The sequence below is a fragment of the Lolium perenne genome, chromosome 4 (genome assembly GCF_019359855.2).
Source record: "Lolium perenne isolate Kyuss_39 chromosome 4, Kyuss_2.0, whole genome shotgun sequence".
NCBI classification, from domain to species: Eukaryota; Viridiplantae; Streptophyta; class Magnoliopsida; order Poales; family Poaceae; genus Lolium; species Lolium perenne.
In genome coordinates, this window is record NC_067247.2 from 142,125,469 (window position 1) to 142,135,605 (window position 10,137).

Consider the following 10,137-nt stretch of genomic DNA (forward strand, 5'->3'; position numbering starts at 1 on the left):
ATAAGTAAGTTTCTTGGCCACCAAAGATATATAGATCTAGAGAGAGATTGAAATATATTTAGGGTTTATGGTTTAGGGTTTAGGGTTCAGGGTCAAGGGTTGGGGTTTAGGGTTTAGGGTCTAGTGTTTAGGGTTTAGGGTATATGGAGTAGTGTTTAGGGTTTAGGGCCTAGGGTTTAGTGTTTAGGGTGTTTAGGGTGTATGTTTAGGGTATAATTAGGGATTAGGGTTTTAGGGTTTAAGGTTTAGGGATCATCGATCGAGTGCACACACACATTATTAGAGGCACCCGCGCCTTTGCGCATAAAGTGCATGCGTATATATATAAGTGTGTTTCTTGTCCACCAACGATATATAGATCGAGAGATAGAGATTGAAATCCCCAAGAGTATGTTCAAATATACGCAGACACATGAATTATTAGAGGCACCCGCGCCTTTGTGCATAAAGTGCATGCATATGTGTGTTGTTCTGGCCACCAACAATAGATCGAGAGAGATAGATAGATTGAAATCCCCAAGAATTAGAGGACCCCTTGCACAAGTGTTGGCCATCTATATATAATATGAATCCCAATAATGTTTATACATGATAGGGCATATGTGTGAAGCAATTTTTTTCGAGAACTTGTAAAGATTCAAATTTATCAGTGCTAATGGAAACTAGTGCACATTAGAGGACCCCCTCTTACACGTGTTGGCCATCTATGTATAGTTTGAATCCAAATAATGTTCATACATGATAGGATATATGTGAATCAATTTTTTCTTCCAAGAACTTGTCAAGATTCAAATTTATCGGTGCTAATGGAAACTAGTGCGCACTAGATGAGCCCCTTGCGCAAGTGCTGGCCATTACATATAGTTTAAAACTCAAGAATGTTCATACATGATAGGCCATATGTGCAAAGGAATTTTTTTTCCCGTGAACTTGTCAAAATTCAAGTTTATCGGTGCAAATGGAAACTAGTCCAAAAAATTACATAGAGGTCCAAGAGAACTAGACAATAACTAATAGGACCTGCAACTTTACAAAAAGGACCCCAAAACATATAGAAGAAAATCAATCGAGTCCTTCTGGACCGCACATCGATCTCTCGCTCCGCATCCTTTCCAAAGAACTCCGTCGCCGGGACGCACCACTTGGGACGGTGTCGCCGTAGTCGCCAGGACAAAGGAGAAGAAGGGCCTCAAAGCAACGGCACATTGGCTCGAGAAGGGCCGCCGAAAGGCCAAGATGTTCACGGCAAGACGGATGACGCCGTCGTATGCCCCGAGCTTGTGAACGTTAGCAGCTTGACTTCCCCATTGACCAGATCCGAAGCTAATCGACCAAAGCAAGCCTCACCGTTAGCGCCATCACCTTGATGGCACCAGATCGGGGTTTGGCCGGAAAGATCCGCCAGATTCACCGTAGGCCAGATCTGAAGCCGATGACGAGATCCCCGACTCCATTGCGCCATTCTGCTCATGGGAAACACTGGATCTAAGCTTACAACAACATGAACTCCCTCGGATCCAAATTAACTGACTCAACTTTGCTTATCTAAATATGGATGTATCCACACATGTTTTTACTCGAGATACATACACGTCTAAGGAAAGTTGAATCAATTAATTTAGTTCGGAGGGTGTACGATATACAGAGAGAAGTCGGCCTCGTCTCCGGCCGGCGAGGCTGCCGGAGAGAAGGGGGAGAGGAGCCAGGGGAGTGGGAGAGACTCGAGAGAGAAAGAGAAGAGGAAGAAATGAGAGCTCCCTGGGGAAGAACATTATTTTTGTCGTTCTGCTCGTAGCTTGAAACTGAAAATTTCGGCCGCGCGCCAAATCATCCCGCCGCATCCTTTCGAAAATCCCGTGACCAGTTTTACCCTTTTAACCCTGGTCCGGAAGCTACAACCCACCGACCATGGAGGGCTCATTCGGTAACAATGAAATATCTTGCCTAGATCCCGAACCCTCCCCACAGGCCCACACCCACCCACCAACCATTCGCCCCATTAGCTCAAAAATACTCTCACACGCCAAAGCTCTGAGTCTCTACAGTACTAGATCTGCTTCGCCGCCGGCATACTCCTCCACAGCGTAGCCTTGATCGTGTTGGCTGTCCACCCACCTGATCCGCTCCCCCGCCGCCCTCGCCACCGACGGATCTGCTTCACCGCCGACCTCGCCACCGACGGATCTGCTTCACCGCCGACCTCGCCACCGACGGATCTGCTTCACCGCCGACCTCGCTACCGATGGATCTGCTTCACCGCCGACCTCATCCACAGCGTAGCAATCAACGCCTTTCCTGTCGACGCACCGGATCCTCTCCAATGGAACCGTGTCTACTTCACCGCGCCCCCCCTCCACAGAAGCCGATCTATTCCATCGACTACCTCGGTGCAGCGGCTGTATCAACTTCACCGAATCCCTTGCCAGCCAACCAGATCTGCTTCACTAACGCCCGCTTCTACTGAAATAGGGTCGACTCATCGTCTCCCGCGTTCGCCGCCGCTGGAATGCAAGTTGCCGCCCCCGTCCACCCCGCCGCAGCTTGGTTAGTACGCTGGCCCGTTAGATCGCGGTGTTTCTTTAGCCATGTTTTGTGTAGTTATTTGCAGATCTCATATGCCATTAAATTTCTTGATGTGTTACTTCGCATGAAGTTCGTTTAAATATTGTACAGTACCAAAGCATTATCCGGTTGCTACCATCCTGTTCATTCTACTGACACCTGTGTGCATCCACATATTTATAGGGGACCCATTCATTTGCTGCCAACTGTTTTTGTACTGCATGCTATTCCTTTTATAGTCATGCTATGGGCATTTCCAATCTGGTTGTTCTTATACCACGTCATTAGCTCACCGCTAGCCGCTAGCTATTTTCTCGTGTCTGCTATTCTTTTACTGCTTTTATAATCATGCTATGTGCATTTCCAATCTGCTTGCTCTTATACCTCGTCTTTAGCTTATAGCTATTTTTTTCCATGAATGCTCCTGTCGCACAGCTTGTATAGTTATTGCTGCGTGCATGTCTGGTCTTTGTATTATCGTAGATTAACTTGTCAATGTTATTTTTCCTAGGGATTGATCATGCGAACCACTTATTAGAATATCCAACATTAATGGGGACGCTAGGGAAGGTTGGAATCTGAGTTCTTGGTTGGTAACTTTGGCGCTTTACTTCCGTTATTATCTATAACCTATATGCATTGTTCCTTATGCAAGAGATAAACACTTGGAACCCTGCCATAGCAATGCCATCCATGCTTTACTATGTTTCTGCCTATTTGATATGCTTGTCTTGGAGTAACTGCGAAGGTGATTTGAACCTGACATTTGGTCATTCTTAATGCCAGTTTACTTTATGTGGAAAACCTTGGCATTACCCTACTCTAAATCTAAATGTCTGAAATTCGTATCTCATGCAAAGCAACATCTAGTTGGTTTTAATCTGATATCTGGTAAATATTGGCTTATTCATTTGGCAGCTCAAGTTTTTTGTTATTTGAAACCAACTGACTTGGTCTTAAATGTGATATCTAAACACAGATTAAGGACAATGGAGCAGGAGGATTAGCATTTCACTTGATGGCTGAACCTAAAATGACAGGCATGTCGACCACGACTAGTGCACGCAAGAGAAGGACCTGCAATGAGCCGCATGTTCTGCTACATGTCGTTATCTGATCTCTACATTGCGTAATACATGTTTGAATAGTTAATTATTGTAACTATTTTTGCAATATTACCAGAATGCAGTTTTAGTGAAGCAGTCATCATTAGAAGATAGTCGCCAAAGCGACCCTGTGCAACATTATGATGTAAGTCTGCTTAGTACAAGTTCCATACATTGTCTTATTTATGCAACTTGTTATCATCTTATATCTACATTGCATAATAAATGTTTGAATAGTTCACTGTTGTAACTATGTTTGCAATATTACTAGAATGCAGTTGTAATGAAGAAGTCCTTAGTAGAAGATAGAGCGCAAAAAAGGTTCCGGCGTGAGCCTATGCAACGATATAATGTAAGTCTGCGCTTAGTACTTGTGACTATCTCATATCGACAATGCTTAATACATGTTTGCATAGTTCATCGTTTAACTCTTTTTGCATTATTATCGAATGCGATTCGATGAAGCAATCTTCATTAGAAGAGAGGCCCACAAAAAGTTCGATCTTTGTTCTCGATGCATCCTCTCATAGCCGTCAACCTAGACCATTCTTTTCATCAAACAGTGAACATCTCAAGGCTGTACTTTATAAAAGACATGGTATTGCTGCTTTAAGGTCTGTAGCTGATATGTTGACCAAGAGTACACAAGATTCAATCAAGGTGATTGCCAAATGTCAACATGTTATTGATGATGCTAATAGAAGTCCTCAATGATTCTATGTAATTTTTTTATTTGGGCACATTAATTGCCTTGTAATTTTCCTAGTTATTTTATTTGTGTATGTAATTGTGCGTATCATTGATATCAGATTTTAGGCTCATGAAATTTAATGCAAGTTGACTAGTCAAACAACCAGGGGCCTATAACAGATTGGGCCGGCCCATTAACAGTAGTGTGGGACCCACTTTCATTTTGGGCCGGCTCACTTACTTACTGGGCCGGCCCGTTAACAGGAAAGTGGGACCCACCTGTGCTTTTGGCCCGGCCCACTGTCTTGTTGGGCCGGCCCACTTGCTACATGATGGACCCCACATACTAAATGGGTCGGCCCTTTAAGAGGAAAGTGGGACCCACCTGCATTTTTGGCCCGGCCCACTAGCGTGTTGGGCCGGCCCACTTTCTATATGGTGGACCCCACATACTAAATGGGCCGGCCCTTTAACTGGAAAGTGGGACCCACCTGTGCTTTTGGCCCGGCACACTAGCTTGTTGGGCCGGCCCACTTGCTATATGGTGGACCCCACATACTAAATGGGCCGGCCCTTTAACTGGAAAGTGGGACCCACCTGTGTTTTTGGCCCGGCCCACTATCTTGTTGGGCCGGCCCACTTGCTATATGGTGGACCCCACATACTAAATGGGCTGGCCCATTAACAGGAAAGTGGGATCCACCTGTGCTTTTGGCCCGGCCCACTGGCTTGGTGGGCCGGCCCATTTGATCTAATGTGGACCCCACACACTAAATGGGCCGGCCCGATTAGCAGGAAAGTGGGACCCACGTGCTAATTGGGCCGGCCCAATAACTTCTTGGGCTGGCCCACTTGCTTTAAGGTGGACCCCACTTGGTAAATGGGCCGGCCCGATAATATGAAAGTGGGTCCCACATGTTTTGTGGGCCGGCCCTTTTGCCTGTTGACCGATCAAACGAGTGCATTCGGCCTGGCCCACATGCTTAGTGGGCCGGCCCATTAATCTTTTGACCAGTCAACCTTAGAGGTTAGGCCCGGCCCACGTAACTAATGGACCAGCCCAGCTATATAGTTGACCGGTCAAACTAAGTCAGCTGGCCCGGCCCGCAAACTTAATGGGCCGGCCCGCTTAAGACGTGGCAGGCCTCGTGTGGGCGTACCATCTACCACGGGGTTTCAGTGGTTAACGCCGTTAATCGCCGATTAACGGCGTCGCCACGTGTCGCTTGCATGACGTCGCAGTCAACGGGCTCCCGGAAACACTTCTGCAACGGTCCGATTTTCCGTGGCGGAAGGGCGCCCAAGCGCGACAGACCGAAAAAATCGTCGTAGGACTTTGCCTGACGCAGTTTCGACAACAGAACCCATATCGTCAGGTTAGGCCCATAGGCGACGAAAAATACCCCTTAGCGGACGATTTTGAGACGTTGTCTATCAGAACTTTTCTTGTAGTGTATCTATCATTCCTACATATATAGAACTTGCTATTCCAAGTATAATGTGTGTTTTATGCCCCCAACCTTTTCAAAGTATCCTTTTTGTGTAATTTAAATCTCATAAGAAACTAAGGTTTGGAAAGAAAATACCGCTATGCATGTTGTGGGTTTGACTAATTATGATTAATGAGCTAGACCATAACCACGCTTACTGGGAAAGTCTTTCAACATTCACCATCGGGGTATTGCACCCTGGCGTTGATCATTATTTATTTTTTGTTGTTTATGATTATCTCTTTGGGAATAAGTGGATGTTATCAAGAGTAAGTATGCATGCATGTTAGAGAAGAGCAATGGGCCGCTAACGGAAGACATGCCTAATCATGGTGAAAGTTTCAGCAAAGAGCATCCTCAATAGGAAGAGAGAGAAAATAGAGAGAGAGTGGAAAAAAGAGTTAGTAATAAAATAAAGAGAGAGTGGAAAAAAGAAAAGAAAAGAAAGAAAAAAAGAGTTAGAGAAAAAAGTGAGAGAGATTTAGAGAGGATGCTCAACGTTTGTTGTTCATGTTGTCCCGCATGGATGGCCTATAGTTGAGATACCCATTTTCTTTGGTTCTTTGTACATACGGCATGAAGGTACCCCATTGTGATACTTGGTTGAAACATGTGTGTTGAAAAGTTTTCGTAACCCGGAGCTGAGTAACAAAGAGGTGTAATCCTTAGCAACCAGGAAAATGAGGCAACATTTACTCTAAGAGGTCAAACAAATGACTCATAGATATCTTCACACAAGAGATGCATGGTAGCCCATCCTTATTATTACTGTTGACATGAATTGCATATCTCAAGACCTTGTTTTATTCTCTCTACTTTTATTTTGTTGGAGGTTTAGCACATAAAATACATGCTTACTTTCTTGTGTTCAAGAGTTAAAAATATCCAAGAAAAGAGAGGACAAAGAGTCTTCCAAAAATTCTATAGGATTCTTCTAAGCATGCTTTATGAGTCATATTACTTATCATTCATGTTTATTACAATGCTATCTACTATTATGCATGCTATGTAGAATTTAAGAGTTATCACTTTATGAGTTCATATTTCTTATTGTCATTCTTTATTGACTGAACCTTGTGATACTTTGCATTATTATTTAGAAGATATATATAATAAACTACAAAGTTCATGTTAGTTTTATCACCTTTATGCTCGGGGTGAGCATAGGTTAAGCTTGGAGATGTTGATACATGTAAAATGCATACATGAAATTTGTCCTTTATCATATTGAATTTCCACATATTTGCAACATATATGATGGTAATACCATGTTTTAAATTGATTTATGTGGATTTACCAATGATCCCCTTTATTTGGTTTATCTGCAGAACGGGAATTCCCTGTTTTGTGTGTTTTTCACTTTCAGAGACCCCTTAGCGGACGATTTTGAGACGTTGTCTATCAGAACTTTTCTTGTAGTGTAAGTTGCTTGTTGTGCGATAGCCATGTTCCTGGGGACGCCATCAACTACTCTTTGTTGAATATCATGTGAGTTGCTATGCATGTCCGTCTTGTCTGAAGTAAGGGAGATTTACCGCTAGAATGGTTAGAGCATGCATAATGTTAGAGAAGAACATTGGGCCGCTAACTAAAGCCATGATCCATGGTGGAAGTTTCAGTTTTGGACAAATATCCTCAATCTCATATGAGAAAATTAATAATTGTTGAATGCTTAAGCATTGAAGAGGAGTCCATTATCTGTTGTCTATGTTGTCCCGGTATGGATGTCTAAGTTGAGAATAATCAATAGCGAGAAATCCAATGCGAGCTTTCTCCTTAGACCTTTGTACAGGCGGCATAGAGGTACCCCTTTGTGACACTTGGTTAAAACATATGTATTGCGATGATAATCCAGGTAATCCGAGCTAATTAGGACAAGGTGCGGGCACTATTAGTATACTATGCATGAGGCTTGCAACTTGTAGGATATAATTTACATAACACATATGCTTTATTACTACCGTTGACAAAATTGTTTCTTGTTTTCAAAAATCAAAGCTCTAGCACAAATATAGCAATCAATGCTTCCCTCTGCGAAGGGCCTTTCTTTTACCTTTTATGTTGAGTCAGTTCACCTATTTCTCTCCATCTCAAGAAGCAAACACTTGTGTGAACTGTGCATTGATTCCTACATACTTGCATATTGCACTTGTTATATTACTTTACATTGACAATATCCATGAGATATACATGTTATAAGTTGAAAGCAACCGCTGAAACTTAATCTTCCTTTGTGTTGCTTCAATGCCTTTACTTTGAATTATTGCTTTATGAGTTAACTCTTATGCAAGACTTATTGATGCTTGTCTTGAAAGTACTATTCATGAAAAGTCTTTGCTATATGATTCATTTGTTTACTCATGTCATTTACCATTGCTTGAATCGCTGCATTCATCTCATATGCTTTACAATAGTATGATTAAAATCATGTTGGTAGCATGTCACCTCAGAAATTATCTTTGTTATCGTTTACCTACTCGAGGACGAGTAGGAACTAAGCTTGGGGATGCTGATACGTCTCCGACGTATCTATAATTTCTGATGTTCCATGCTTGTTTTATGACAATACCTACATGTTTTGTTCACACTTTATGATGATTTTATGCATTTTCCGGAACTAACCTATTGACGAGATGCCGAAGTGCCAGTTCCTGTTTTCTGCTGTTTTTGGTTTCAGAAATCCTAGTAAGGAAATATTCTTGGAATTGGACGAAATCAACGCCCAGCATCTTAGAATCCCACGAAGCTTCCAAAACACCCGAGAGACACCAGAGGAGGGCCCTGTGGGCCCCAGACGCCAGGCCGGCACGGGCCAGGGGTGGGCCGCGCCCCCCTATGGTGTCACCACCTCGTCAGCCCTCCGACTCCGCCTCTTCGCCTATTTAAAGGTCCCTGACCTAAATCTTCGATACGAAAAAGCCACGGTACGAGAAACCTTCCAGAGCCGCCGCCATCGCGAAGCCAAGATCTGGGGGACAGGAGTCTCTGTTCCGGCACGCCGCCGGGACGGGGAAGTGCCCCCGGAAGGCTTCTCCATCGACACCGCTGCCATCACCACTTCCATCTTCATCACCGCTGCTGTCTCCCATGAGGAGGGAGTAGTTCTCCATCGAGGCTAAGGGCTGTACCGGTAGCTATGTGGTTAATCTCTCTCCTATGTACTTCAATACAATAATCTCATGAGCTGCCTTACATGATTGAGATTCATATGATGATGCTTGTAATCTAGATGTCATTATGCTAGTCAAGTGGATTTTACTTATGTGATCTCCGGAGACTCCTTGTCCCACGTGTGTAAAGGTGACAGTGTGTGCACCGTGTGGGTCTCTTAGGCTATATTTCACAGAATACTTATTCACTGAGTTATGATTTGAGTTGGATGTCTCTATGAAATTGTGGTGTGTTAGTACCTCCTATGAATGCTCAAAGTGACAGCGTGGGGTGTTCATTAGTACTTGGGAATACATCTTTAAGGTTTACCTACATGATGAATTAGTGTTCGTTTTCTTGCCAGAGAGTAATTCGGAATTGCATAGTGAGGTGCTTATTTATATTCCTTTATGATTGCAGTGTTGAGAGTGTCCACTAGTGAAAGTATAATCCCTAGGCCTTGTTCCTAAATACTGAAATCGCTGCTTGTTTACTGTTCTACTGCATCTGTACTGCCTGCCATATTACCACCATCAACCACACGCCAGTCCTAGACAGCAAAGCACTTTTCTGGTGCCGTTACTACTGCTTATATTCATTCATACCACCTGTATTTCACTATCTCTTCGCCGAACTAGTGCACCTATTAGGTGTGTTGGGGACACAAGAGACTTCTTGCTTTGTGGTTGCAGGGTTGCATGAGAGGGATATCTTTGACCTCTTCCTCCCTGAGTTCGATAAACCTTGGGTGATCCACTTAAGGGAAACTTGCTGCTGTTCTACAAACCTCTGCTCTTGGAGGCCCAACACTGTCTACAAGAATAGAAGCACGCGTAGACATCAAGGAGCAGCCACAGCTCAGCTAGAAGGAGGAGAAGAAGAGAAGAGAAGGGGGAGGCGTACCTGGAGGAGAGCACCACGGCATACCGTGGCAGCGCAGCGTCACAGACCAGCCATGGCAGCGCCAAACCGCGGCCAGGCCAGGCGTCGCCGAGCGCAAAGTCTCCAGCAACACCACGGCAAGGGCGCAGCAGCACCACAATGACTAGGGGCGCCGGCGAGCGAAGGATCGACGGCGGATCCGTGCGGGCCGTGACGCAGAAAGGTTGGGGGCGAACAGACGCGGCGATGAATCACAG